Source organism: Delphinus delphis, chromosome 11 (assembly GCF_949987515.2).
Source record: "Delphinus delphis chromosome 11, mDelDel1.2, whole genome shotgun sequence".
NCBI classification, from domain to species: domain Eukaryota; kingdom Metazoa; phylum Chordata; class Mammalia; order Artiodactyla; family Delphinidae; genus Delphinus; species Delphinus delphis.
Genome location: NC_082693.1, coordinates 18,686,103 through 18,699,378, shown reverse-complemented (window position 1 = coordinate 18,699,378; position 13,276 = coordinate 18,686,103).

Sequence of the window (13,276 nt, the reverse complement as noted above, 5' to 3'; positions counted from 1 at the left end):
ATATGTATTTCCCTAATGACATATGATTCTTTTCATAAGTTTATTTACCATCTGTATACTTTCTTTCATGAGGTGTCTGTTAATGTCTTTGATCCATGTTTTAATTGGATTGTTTTTCTTATTGTTGAGTTTTAAGAGTTCTTTGTACATTTTGGGCAACAGTCTTTTATCATATGTGTCTTTTGCAGATGTTTTCTCCCAGTTTATGGCTTGCCTTCTCATTCTCTTGATATTGTCTTTGTGAAGCAGTTTTTAATTTAAATAAAGTCTAGCTTATCAATTATTTCTTTTATGAATCATATATTTCATGTTGTATCAAAAAAGCCATCCTATGATCCTGTTATATTCTAGGAGTTTTATAGTTTTGCACTTTAAGTCTATGATCCATTTTGAATTCATTTTTGTAAAGAGCATAAGGTCTATGTCTAGATTCATTTTTTGCATGCAGATGTCCAGTTGTTTCATCACCATTTTTGAAAAGACTATCTTTGCTCTATAGCATTGCCTTTGTCTCTTTGTCAAAGACCAGTTGACTAGACTCATTTGGGTCTATTTATGGGCTCTCTATTCTATTACATCGATCTATTTGTGTATTCTTTCACCAATTCCACAGACTACTGCAGATTTGTAGTAAGTCTTGAACTCGGGTAGTATGAGTCCTCAAATTCTGTCCTCCTCTTTCAATATTGAGTTGGCTATTCTGAATCCTTTGCCTCTGCATACAAACTTTAGAATCAGTTTGTTGATATTCACAAAATTACTTGCTAGAATTTTTACTGGAATTACACTGAATCTATAGATCAAGTTGGGATGAACTGAAATCCTGACAATGTTGTGTCTTCCTGTCTATGAACATGGAATATTTCCCCATTTATTTAGTTTTTCTTTGATATCATTCATCAGATTTTTGTAGGTTTCTCACACAGATCTTGTGCATATTTAGATTTACACCTAAGTATTTCATTTGGGCAGCAGTGCTAATATAAATTGTATTGTGCTTTTAATTTTAAGTTCAACATGATCATTGCTGGTATACAAAAACGTAATTGATTTTTGCACACTAACTTCATTTCCTGCAATTTTGCTAAAAACGCTTATTAGTTCCAGGAATTTGTTTTTGCTTTTGTTTTTGCTTTTTGACAATTCATTGGGATTTTCACATAGATTATCATGTCGTCTGCCAACAGAGATAGTTTTATTTCTTCTTGGCCAGTCTGTATGACTTTTATTTCCTTTTCCTGTCTTGTTGCATTAGCAAGGACTTCAAGTATAATGTTGAAAAGAAGTGGTGAGAGGAGTCATCATTGCCTTGTCCCTGATCTTAGTGGAAAGGCTTCACATTTCTCACCATTAAGTATGATGTTAGCTGTAGGTTTTTTGGTAAATACTCTTTGTCACAAGTTTAGGAAAATTCTCCTCTAGTCCTAGTTTACTGAGAGTTTTTAACATGAATGAGTGTTGGATTTCGTCAAATGCTTTTTGTGCATCTGTGATGTGATCATGTGATTTTTCTTTCTTAGGCTGTTGATGTGATGGATTACATTAATAGATATAACAATGTTGAACTAGCCTTGCACAGCTGGGATAAATCCCACTTGGTCATGATATACTGTTCTTTTTATACATTGTTGGACTCAATTTGCTAATATTTTGTTGAAGATTTTTGCATCTATGTTTATGAGAGATATTGGTTTGTAATTTTCTTTTCTTGGAATATCTTTGTCTGGTTTTAAAATTTGGATAATAATAATGGCCTCATAGAATGGGTTAGGAAGTACTGCATTCCCTTTGCTTCCATTCTCTGAAGGAAATTGTAGACAATTGATACAATTTCTACCTTAGATATTTAGTAGAATTCATTGGTGAACCCCTTTGGGCCTGATGTTTTCTGTTTTGGAAGGTTATTAATTATTGATTCAATTTGTTTACTAGATATCAGCTTATTTAGATTGTTTATTCTCCATGTGTGAGTTCCAGCAAATTGTGTCTTTCAAGGAATTGGTCCATTTAATCTAGGTTATCGAAGTTGTGAGCATTGAATTTGTCATAGTATTCCTTTATTATTCTTTTAAGGTCCATGGATCTATAGTGATATCTATTCTTTCATTTCTGATATTAATAATTTGTGCCCTCTCTCTGTTTTTCTTATTTAGCCTGGCTAAAAGTTTATCAGTTTTATTGATCTTTTCAAAGAGTTAGCTTTTGGCTTCATTGATCTTTGCTATTGATTTCCTATTTTCAATTTCATCGATTTCTGCTCTAATTTTTATTATTCCTTTTCTTCAGTTTACTTTGGATTTAATTTACTCTTCTTTTTCTAGTCTCCTAAGGAGGAAACTTAGATGATTGAGTTTAGATCTTTCTCCTTTTCTAATGTATGCATTCAATGCCATACATTTTCCTCCAAGCACTGCTTCAATTACATCTCACGCATTTTGACAAGTTGTGTTTTCATTTCACTTCATTTTCAAAATAATTTTAAATTTCTCTTAAGATTTTTTCTTTGTCTAATGTGATGTGTGTTGCTTAATCTCCACATATTTCATAATTTTTTAGTTATCTTTCTGTTATTGATTTCTGGTTTAATTCCATTGTGATCTGAGGGCAGGCATTGTATAATTTCTATTCTTTTAAGTTTGTCAAGATGGGTTTTATGGCCCCAGATGTGGTCTGTCTTGGTAAATGTTCCATGTGAGCTTGAGAAGAATGTGTATTCTTCTGTTTTAGATGAAGTAGTCTATAGACGTCAATTGTAACCACTTGACTGACAGTGTTGTTGAGTTCAACTATGTCCTTACTGATTTTCTGCCTGCTGGATCTGTCCATTTCTGATAAAGGGATATTTGGGAAATTCTTTCTCTCTCCTTCACTTTTGAAGGATAGTTTTGCACAGCAGAGAATTCTAGGTTGGTGGTTTTTTCTCTCAACATTTAAAAATATTTTACTCTATTCTCTTCTTGCTTGCATGGTTTCTGAGGAGAAGTTGGATGTAATTATTTGTTCTTCTGTAGCTAAAGTATTTTTTTCTCCCTGTGGCTTCTTTCAGGATATCTTTATCTTTTATTTTCTTTACTTTGAAAATAATATGCCTATATGTAGTTTTTTTTTTGGCATTTATCCTGCTTGGTGTTCTCTGAGCTTCCTAGATCTGTGGTTTGGTGTCTGACAATAACTTGGTAAAATTCTCAGTCATTGTCATTTTAAATATTTCTTCAGTTCCTTTCCCTCTTTCTTCTCATTCTGTATATGTTACACCTTCTGTAGTTGTCCCATAGTTCTTGGATATTCTGTTCTGTTTTGTAGTCTTTGTTCTCTTTGTTTTTTTGGTTTGGGAGGTTTCTATTGATATATCCTCAAGCTCAAAGATTCTTTCCTCAGCCATGTCCAGTCTAGCTCATCAAAGTCATTCCTTATTTTTGTTACAGTGTTTCAATCTTCAGCATTTCTTTACTGTTCTTTCTTAGGAATTCTTCCTCTCTGTCTACATTGCTCATCTGTTTTTGCATGCTGCACATCTTTACCATATTAACAGTATATTAATCATAATTGTTTTAAATTCTCAGTCTGATTATTTCAACATCCCTTCCATATCTGGTTCTGATGCCTGCTCTTCAAATTGTGTTTTTTGACTTTTAGTATGCCTAGTAATTTTTTCTTGATAGCTGGACATGATGTACCAGGTAAAAGCAATTGCTGTAAATAGGCTTTTAGTAACATGGTGGTAAAATTTGGGGAGATGGAAAGTGTGGGAAGAGGGCAAGTGTTTTATAGTCCTATGATTAGGTTTCAATCTTATAGTGAGCCTGTACCTCTGGATGGTGAACTTCGCAGTGTTTCTCAGTCCTGCCCCATCCACCATTAGGTGGAATAGGATGGGTATAGCTGACTAGGGTTGGGTATTTCCCTTCTGCCAGGTTAGTTATGTTCTGCTAATACTGAAGCAGGTTAGGCTCTGGTTAACTAGATTTTTTCTGAGAGCAGGACTTGTTAAGAAGAACAGAGTGCTCAGGCACATTTCAAAATGGTTTATTTGCCCTCCCTCTACCAGAAGCATGAGGGTTTTTTTATCCAGTATTTACTGTGACACCCTGGTTGAGCTCCTGGAGATAAAACTCACAAAAGTGTGTGTGTGTGTGTGTGTGTGTGTGTGTGTTTCAGGGTTAGGGGGGATTCTGATGGCTAGATTCCCCTGGATTTTTAATCTCTCATACTTGTCCATACTGAGCTTCCAGAAATTCCTCAAGTTTTCTTATCTCAGTACTGGCTCCTGTGGCAGTTCCCACTCATGGGTCTCTAGTTCGGTAAGCTGTGATTCCCTGTATCTTCCTGTCTGTCTCTCCAATCTCGGGGCAGTGCTTTACCTTGTGTCCTCACCTCTCTTACAGATACAAGACGAGTTGCTGATTTTTCAGTCTGTTCAGCTTTTCCCTTGTTAAATGGAATATCAACATCCAAGCTCCTTACATGTGGAACCAGAAACCCAAACTTTCTTGATTACAACATCCTTAATGAGTCAGTAATTTTTTAACTGAATGCCTGAAACAAAAGAAACATCTAACAGTTCTGTTTATTAAGTAGTTAGGTCCAGCTTACATAATAAATATTTATGTCCTAACATCTTAGCAGCCATTTGAAAAAGAATAACACACATTAATTGAAATAAAAGATAATTTTTTTCTTAAATAACCTTAGCAAGGAGATGTGTGAAACTATTTGGTGCTGTATAACTTCTCAAACCTTAAAATCAGATTGAACCCCAACTCCCTCATTTTCTACTCCACATTGATTTTCATGTGATATTTGCCTTCTATCACAGCAACCACCAGTAATCCAGCTTTGCAAAGCTGTGACATCACCAAAAGGAATATGCCACAATCTAAAGTTGAAACAGCGATTTACTTCAAGCTAGTTGTTTGTGCAGTCTGAAAAATATCAAATATTACTGTGTTTCTCTCAAGAATTTAGAACACCTTACAGTGCACTTGAGAGTTAGCTGCAATGCCCTGGGGATTGATAAATGGTACATCCACCCAAAGGAGTCATATGCAGCTGTAAACAATTGTGAGCAATATCTTTTTATCTGCCTATGAAATGATCTTCAGTATGTGTTGTTAAGTAAGTTAGATGGGAAGAAAAAGTGTATAAAGAATATTAGCAAAAGAAGGAAAAAATATGAATATAAATGCATCTTTTTATATTTAAAAACTGGGAGGAAAAACCATAAAATTATTTCTAATATTCCCCTATAGACACAGGAAGGTAACAGAGTGGAGGGGTCTGAGATAAAAGTTAGATTTTTCTAAATATACCCTGCTTTTTACTTAGGAAATGTACACATATTTTATATAATTATAAAACAATTTTTGAAAGCAATCTCTAAAAATAGAAAGCTAAATGAAGCAAATGAACTTAACTGCATATTGATTTTGTGGCATAACCACACAGAGAGTAACTACTTCATGTCATTTTAAAAAACAGGAATATAAAGCTAGTGGGAAATTATTCAAAGGTATTAAGAACTACAAAGACATATTAGGCTGTCGCCAGTTATCATATTCTTGCTGGTAGTGTTGGTGTTGTTACTCAGAGACTATTTTGTGTGTGCTATGGGTTAAAACAAATAAGTAATTAGTTGATGTTGTTGAGAACTTAATGTGAAATGAAGTAGATACAGATGTAAACTATATAAGAGTAAAGACTCCTAGTCCTGTAGTTGAGTTGGAAGAGTCAAAATGAGTTCATGATATATTCTGTCTTAAAATATACATATATTTCTTAACTCTACCCCCAGAGCAGCATCCAGCATCAATCCAGCCCTACAGAGGAAAGCCAGTATAACACCATAACTAGTTCATTTCTTTTCCCTTTAGTGGAGAGAATGTCCCCTGGGCCCTCCTGGGAAACAGTCACCTGGTGGGTTCTCTGGTTTTATATAATTAATTGACACCACTATACACACTTCTATTAGCCTTTTAAACCTCTTTGTCAATTCTCAGACAAAGGCAGTTCCAGCATCTCAATTTCATTTACTGTAGGTTGTTTCTTCCCGCCTCAAGCTTCAAGCAACCATCCCAGCAGGGCATTAGGATTGGTTCCAGGTGTACTTATCAGAACATTTAAGTCCTGAGTTATGGAAGGATAAACCAAATCAGTGTACTCTCACTTACCCCACTTTATATTCTGTCCCTCAGCTCCAGCACTTTGAAGTCCATTGCAAAACATTTTACCTTGCATTCTGCCAGTACACGCTAGCCAGGTCCTGCAGGTTTTGGGGTGACTAAGCCCTTTCCCCCTACAACAGGAAAAATAATTTTCAGGTGGCCTGTGCTAAGACCTAATCTTAGTTATTGGTTTAGAATAATGGGATGTAAGGGCAGATCCAAGGAAGGCAAGTGTCATCTTATGAGGCTGCTGCCTCAGATGAGGACTTTCCATGGTATCCAGGCAATGGAAATGGGGAGTGGGGGAGTGGACCAATTACATTAGCAAATGGAATCTGGGAGTTGGAGGTTTTCAAGTACATCCACCCAATATCCCTATCTTACTCCTCTAGGGCCTCAGCCCTTCCCTAAGGGTCTTGACTTTACTCTAGAAGACTTTACTGGTATAGCCTTCTTTCTAACTCTACTAATCTCACAGTTAGGACTTCCCTAGTGGTGCAGTGGTTAAGACTCCACCTGCCAATGCAGGGGACATGGGTTCGAGCCCTGGTCTGGGAAGATCCCACATGCCACAGAGCAACTAAGCCCATGTGCCACAACTACTGAGCCTGCACTCTAGAGCCCACAAGCCACAACTACTGAACCCACATGCCACAACTACAGAAGCCCATGTGCCTAGAGCTCATGCTCCACAACAAGAGAAGCCACCACAATGAGAAGCCCGCACACCGCAATGAAGAGTAGCCCCCGCTCACTGCAACTAGAGAAAGCCCACGTGCAGCAATGAAGGCCCAACACAGCCAAAAATTAATTAATTAATTTTAAAAAATCTCACAATAAGGTCCTGGGCCTAATTTTCTGCACTATTTACCCTCTTGCTTCAGAATGTGAGGATCTCTTTAAATGCTACCCTAGAGGCCTTCTGGCTTTCACACTGTAACTCAAGTTAATAGCTGACTGACCTGAACCAGTTATTTTCTTTCTTTGACATTTAACAACAAGCAACTAAATTCAAAATTTTTATAATTATTATTGCCCTCTTACCTCTTAACTACTAGAGAAATTGTATTAGCAGTGCATCTTCTCCAGCTATTCCTAAGAAAATCAACCACAGGTCTCACTACTTGTGATGCTACAGCATACCAAGCATTGTCATCATCACACTTCCATCAGAAATGTGAGTTTTGTTTCCATCTTGTCAATAGTTATTCAGTTCTATAAACTTACTCCTGTATCAACTGTCTTGGTTGGTGGTGCCCCAGAAGCAGACATTGATTGAAGGATTCAGTGCAAGTATCTGAATAGTTTATCTGTGAGGTGATCCTAGGAAATACCAGTACAGTAAGGATGTGAGTCAAGGAAGAAAAGGAAACCAGTAAAATCTATATTATCAAACAATTACAACTGTGGGCAATTGTAGCTTAATTCCACTGTAGCTTTATTCCTCCAATAAATGGTATAGAATACATGACTTAGAGTATTCCTACCCGAGGAGCAAGGGTTCGGCCATTCCTTAGTTGAGGGCTCCATGAAGAGAAGGGTAGTGCATAAATTTCCCAGAATTGCCATCCTGCCCATAAAGATCTCCAGTGACCAGAGAGAACCCTGAAGCAAAGAGGTATAGGAGCACCAGAGGGCAGACAGCAGATGCAAGAAGAGCTACAATTCTGATGCCTGGGGAAAGAAAACCACATTCACAGAAAGACAGACAAAATGAAAAGGCAGAGGACTTTGTACCAGATGAAGGAAAAAGATAAAACCCCAGAAAAACAACTAAATGAAGTGGACATAGGCAACCTTCCAGAAAAAGAATTCAGAATAATGATAGTGAGGATGATCCAGGACCTCGGAAAAACAATAGAGGCAAGGATGGAGAAGATGCAAGAAATGTTTAAAAAAGACCTAGAAGAATTAAAGAACAAACAAACAGAGACGAACAATACAATAACTGAAATGAAAACTACACTAGAAGGAATCAGTAGCAGAATAACTGAGGCAGAAGAACGGATAAGTGACCTGGAAGGCAATGGTGGAATTCACTGCTGGGGAAGAGACTAAAGAAAAAAGAATGAAAAGAAATGAAGACAGCCTAAGAGACCTCTGGGACAACACAACAACATTCGCATTATAGGGGTCCCAGAAGGAGAAGAGAGAGAGAAAGGACCAGAGAAAATATCTGAAGAGATTATAGTCGAAAACTTCCCTAACATGGGAAAGGAAATAGCCACCCAAGTCCAGAAAGCGCAGTGAGTCCCATAAAGGATAAACTTAAGGAGAAAAACGCCGAGACACATAGTAATCAAATTGGCAAAAATTAAAGACAAATTATTGAAAGCAGCAAGGGAAAAATGACAAATAACATACAAGGGAACTCCCATAAGGTTAACAGCTGATTTCTCAGCAGAAACTCTACAAGCCAGAAGGGAGTGGCATGATATACTTAAAGGGATGAAAGGGAAGAACCTATAGCCAAGATTACTCTACCTGGCAAGGATTTCATTCAGATTTGATGGAGAAATCAAAAGCTTTACAAACAAGCAAAAGCTAAGAGAATTCAGCACCACCAAACCATCTCGACAACAGATTCTAAAGGAACTTCTCCAAGTGGGAAACACAAGAGAAGAAAAGGACTAGAAAAACAAACCCAAAACAGTTAAGAAAATGGTCATAGGAAAATACATATCAATAATTACCTTAAACGTGAATGGATTAAATGCTCCAATGAAAAGACACAGGCTTGCTGAATGGATACAAAAACAAGACCCATGTATATGCTGTCTACAAGAGACCCACTTCAGATCTAGGGACACATACAGACTGAAAGTGAGGGGATGGAAAAAGGTATTCCATGCAAATGGAAATCAACAGAAAGCTGGAGTAGCAATACTCATATCAGATAAAATAGATTTTAAAATACAGAATGTTATAAGAGACAAGGAAGGACACTACATAATGATCAAGGGATCAATCCAAGAAGAAGATATAACAATTAGAAATATATATGCCCCCAACATAGGAGTACCACAATACATAAGGCAACGGCTAACAGCTATAAAAGAGGAAATCGACAGTAACACAATAATAGTGGGGGACTTTAACACCTCACTTACACCAATGGACAGATCATCCAGACAGAAAATTAATAAGGAAACACAAGCTTTAAATGACACAATAGACCAGATAGATATAATTGATATTTATAAGACATTCCATCCAAAAACAGCAGGTTACACTTTCTTCTCAAGTGCATATGGAACATTCTCCAGGATAGACTACATCTTGGGTCACAAATCAGGCCTTGGTAAATTTAAGAAACTGGAAATCATATCAAGCATCTTTTCCGACCACAACACTATGAGACTAGATATCAATTACAGGTAAAAATCTGTAAAAAAAAATACAAACACATGGAGGCTAAACAATAAACTACTTAATAACCAAGAGATCACTGAAGAAATCAAAGAGGAAATAAAAAAATACCTAGAGACAAATGACAATGAAAACACGATGATCGAAAACCTATGGGATGCAACAAAGCAGTTCTAAGAGGGAAGTTTATAGCAATAGAAGCCTACCTCAAGAAACAAGAAAAATCTCAAATAATCTAATCTTACACCTAAAGGAACTACAGAAAGAAGAACAAACAAAACCCGACGTTAGTAGAAGGAAAGAAATCATAAAGATCAGGGCAGAAATAAGTGAAATAGAAACAAAGAAAACAATAGCATATATCAGTACAACTAAAAGCTGGTTCTTTGAGAAGATAAACAAAATTGATAAATCTTTAGCAAGACTCATCAAGAAAAAGAGGGAGAGGACTCAAATCAATAAAATTAGAAACGAAAAAAGATAACTTAGAACAGACACTGCAGAAATACAGAGCATCCTAAGAGATTACTACAAGCAACTCTATGCCAATAAAATGGACACCCTGAAAGAAATGGACAAATTCTTAGAAAGGTATAACCTTCCAAGACTGAACCAGGAAGAACTAGAAAATATGAACAGACCAATCACAAGTAATGCAATTGAAACTGTGATTTAAAATCTTCCAACAATCAAATGTCCAGGACCAGATGCCTTCACAGGTGAATTCTATCAAACATTTAGAGAAGAGCTAACACCCATCCTTTGCAAACTCTTCCCAAAATTGAAGAGGAAGGAACACTCCCAAACTCATTCTATGAGGCCACCGTCACCCTGATGCCAAAGCCAGATAAGGATACTACAAAAAAAAAAAAAATTACAGACCAATATCACTGATGAATATAGATGCAAAAGTCCTCAACAAAATACTAGCAAACAGAATCCAGCAACACATTAAAGGATCATACACCATGATCAAGTGGGATTTATCCCAGGGATGCAAGGATTATTCAGTATATGCAAATCAATCAATGTGATACACCATATTAACAAACTGAAGGAGAAAAACCATATGATCATTTCAATAGATGCAGAAAAAGGTTTTGACAAAATTCAACACCCATGTATAATAAAAACTCTGCAGAAAGAGGGCATGGAAGGAACCGACCTCAACATAATAAAGGCCATATATGACAAACCCACAGAAACATCATTGTCAATGGTGAAAAACTGAAAGCATTTCCTCTAAGATTAGGAACCAGGCAAGGATGTTCACTCTCACCACTCTTATTCAACATAGTTTTGGAAGTCCTAGTCATGGCAATCAGAGAAGAAAAAGAAATAAAAGGAATACAAATTGGAAAAGAAGAAGTAAAAGTGTCACTGTTGGCAGATGACATGAAAACATACATAGAGAATCCTATAGATGCCACCAGAAAACTACTAGAGCTAATCAATGAATTTGGTTAAGTTGCAGGATACAAAATTAATGCACAGAAATCTCTTGCATTCCTATACACTAACAATGAAAGATCAGAAAGAGAAATTAAGGAAACACTCCCATGTAACACTGCAACAAAAAGAATAAAATATCTAGGAATAAACCTACCTAGGGGGACAAAAGACATGTATGAAGAAAACTGTAAGACACTGATGAAAGAAATTAAAGATGATACAAACAGATGGACAGATATACCATGTTCTTGAATTGGAAGAATCAATATTGTGAAAATGACTATACTACCCAAAGCAATCTACAGATTCAATGCAATCCCTATCAAATTACCAATGGCATTTCTTACAGAAATAGAAAAAAAAAATCTTAAAATTTGTATGGAAACACAAAAGAACATGAATAGCCAAAGCTCTCTTGAGGGAAAAAAACGGAGCTGGAGGAATCAGACTCCCTGACTTCAGACTATACTACAAAGATACAGTAATCAAGACAATATGGTACCAGCACAAAAACAGAAATATAGATCAATGGATAGAAAGCCCAGAAATAAAGCCACGCACCTATGGTCAACTGATCTATGACAAAGGAGGCAAGGATATACAATGGAGAAAAGACAGTCTCTTCAATAATGGTGCTGGGAAAACTGGACAGCCACAGGTAAAAGAATGAAATTGGAACACTAACTAACACCATACACAAAAATAAACTGAAAATGGATTAAAGACCTAAATGTAAGACCGGACACTATAAAACTCTTAGAAGAAAACATAGGAAGAACACTCTTTGACATCAATCACAGCAAGAACTTTTTAGATCCACCTCCTAGAGTACTGGAAATAAAAACAAAAGTAAGTAAATGGGACATAATGAAACTTAAAAGCTTTTGCACAGTAAAGGAAACTACAAACAGGACGAAAAGACAACCCTCAGAATGAGAGAAAATATTTGCAAACGAATCAACAGACAAATGGTTAATCTCCAAAATATATAAACAGCTCATGCAGCTCGATATTAAAAAAACAAACAACCCAATCCAAAAATGGGCAGAAGACCTAAATAGACATTTCTGCAAAGAAGACATACAGATGGCGAAGAAACACATGAAAAGCTGTTCAACATCAGTAATTATTAGAGAAATGCAAATCAAAACTACAATGAGGTAACACCTCACACCAGTTAGAATGGGCATCACCAGAAAATCCACAAACAACAAATGCTGGAGAGGGTGTGGAGAAAAGGGAACCCTCTTGCACTGTTGATGGGAATGTAAATTGATACAGCCAAATGGAGAACAGTCAAAAAGACACATGCACCCAATGTTCACTGCAGCACTATTTACAAGGCAGATCATGGAAGCAACCTAAATGCCCACTGACAGACGAATGGATAAAGAAGATGTGGTACATATATACAATGGAATATTACTCAGCCATAAAAAGAAATGAAACTGGTTCATTTGAAGAGTCGTGGATGGATCTAGAGACTGTTATACAGAGTGAAGAAAGTCAGAAAGAGAAAAACAAACATCATATATTAACATATATATGTGGAACGTAGAAAAATGGTACAGATGAATGGGTTTGCAGGGCAGAAATAGAGACACAGATGTAGGGAACGAACGTATGGACACCAAGGGGGGAAGGTAGTGGTGGTGGGGGTGGGGGTGGGATGAATTGGGAGATTGGGATTGACATATATACACTAATATGTATAAAATTGATAACTAATAAAAAAAAAAGAGGTATAGGAGCTGGCAGTAGGAAGCCAACAATTAGGAACTAAACCTGTAAGGGTATAGGAATATGAGTGGGGTATTTCCAGGTCTTTCTTTTTGCTCATCTACAACCACTTCTTCTTCCTTAGAAGAGAGGGTTCTTTTCTACCCTAGTGGCTTTGTTTGGCTGTCTTCTTTGTAAGACTCTCCTCATCTCCGCCCCTTATACCTGATTGGATCTTTTGAAATTCTTCCTGGGTTTCAAGGTCTAATTAACCTACCAAATCTTCTCTCATTACCGCAATTGAAATTAATTCACCTGTTCCCCACTTTGCCACATCTGTTACTATAGGACTTTGTTTCTATCTCTAGCTCAGCACTTGGTACATTTTACACAGTATTAGAGTTATTTGAAAAAATCTCTATCTTGCCCACTAGATTTGAGTTATTTGAGGACCAAATCATATTGGCATTTCAAAATGTCCTAAAACTAGAACAGTGCTTAAAATACAATTTGTTTAATAAGCAACAATGAAATTATTCTATTCATTCATTCAACAAATATTTATTGAGCATCTA